Source organism: Oryx dammah, unplaced genomic scaffold (genome assembly GCF_014754425.2).
Source record: "Oryx dammah isolate SB20612 unplaced genomic scaffold, SCBI_Odam_1.1 HiC_scaffold_29, whole genome shotgun sequence".
In the NCBI taxonomy this organism is placed as follows: domain Eukaryota; kingdom Metazoa; phylum Chordata; class Mammalia; order Artiodactyla; family Bovidae; genus Oryx; species Oryx dammah.
In genome coordinates, this window is record NW_024070213.1 from 29,038,772 (window position 1) to 29,040,240 (window position 1,469).

At 39.8% G+C, this 1,469-nt stretch overlaps 1 non-coding gene across 1 annotated transcript; it reads right to left on the reverse strand.

Annotated features, from left to right (window-relative positions):
* Positions 1 to 540: 540 nt before the first annotated feature.
* Positions 541 to 642, reverse strand: LOC120859027. The gene has a single exon (XR_005720040.1). It is a non-coding gene; the product is annotated as a U6 spliceosomal RNA (small nuclear RNA).
* Positions 643 to 1,469: the final 827 nt, after the last annotated feature.

A 1,469-nucleotide genomic window follows, 5' to 3' on the forward strand; every position in this document is an offset into this window, starting at 1 on the left:
GATGGACTATGGATAGTCAGACAGTATGATCAATGTCCCAGAAAAGGACATTGGCCTCGATACAGTGATCTCTTAAAGAAGATTTCTCCATTATTTTTTTAGATTTATTCTTTTCATTTTTTCCCTATAGCCTTCCATGTTAATATAAATTATTTTATAAAACCTACTTAGTTTTCATTTAGGCTTTTTATTTTCATTCTCTGTTTCAGCTTTTTTTTTTTTTTCATTCTTTTGTATTTATTGTTAACATCCTGCTGCTGCTGCTGCTGAGTCGCTTCAGTCATGTCCAACTCTGTGCGACCCCATAGACGGCAGCCCACCAGGCTCCGCCATCCCTGGGATTCTCCAGGCAAGAACACTGGAGTGGGCTGCCATTTCCTTCTCCAATGCATGAAAGTGAAAAGGGAAAGTGAAGTTGCTCAGTCACTACCCCGTGGACGGCAGCCCACCAGGCTCCTCCGTCCATGGATTTTCCAGGCAACAGTACTGGAGTGGGGTGCCACTGCCTTCTATTAGGATGTTAACATCCTAATATTCATTAAAAATATGGAGTGCTTTATGAATTTACATGTCATCTTTTGGCAGGGCCATGCTAATCTTCTCTATATTGTTCCAGTTTTAGTACATGCACTGAGCAATCACTCAGCCAACATTTTAGAAAATATACTTGCTGTATTTATGGATGTCATTGGATTGTATGTTAGTTTTCTGTGGTTGCTGTAACAAATTACCATAAATGTGGTGGCTAAAAGCAACAGAAATTTATCCTCTCCCAGTTCAGGAGGCCAGAAATTTAAAATTTGTTCCATTGGGACCTAAATCAAGGTGCTACACAGGGCTGTTCACCTTTCAGAGGCTCAAGAGGAATACTCTGTTCCTTGCCTCTTTCGGCTTCTGTGCTGCTAGCATGCCTTTGCTTTTCACCACACTGTCAACATTTTCAAATCTCTACAGCTATTTACTTAGCATTTATATTACAACTATTTACCTAGCTTTTATATTGTATTAGCTATTATAAGTAGTCTCAAAATGATTTAAAGGATGTACATAGGTTATATGCAAATAGTACAGCATTTTATATAAGGGTCTGGAACATCTTCGGATTTTGATGTCTGGTGGGTTTTTTTCCTCTTTTTATGGATGTCTGTCTCAGAATTCCCTCTCCTCTCTCTTATAAGGATATATGTGATATCATTTAAGGCCCATAAGAAAGATAAGAATAAATTCTTCCTCTCAGTAGCTTTAACTTGGTTGTATCTTTTGCCATATAAGGTAATACATTTGTCCCTTGGTGTCTGTTGTTGTTGTCACCAAGTCATGTCTGATTCTTTGCGACCCCATAGATGCAGCATGCCAGGCTCCCCTTTGCCCTTTACCATTGCCCAGAGTTTGTTCAAACTCATGTCCACTGAGTCAGTAATGCCATCCAACCATCTCATCTTCTGTTGACCCCTTCCCCTCCTGCCTTC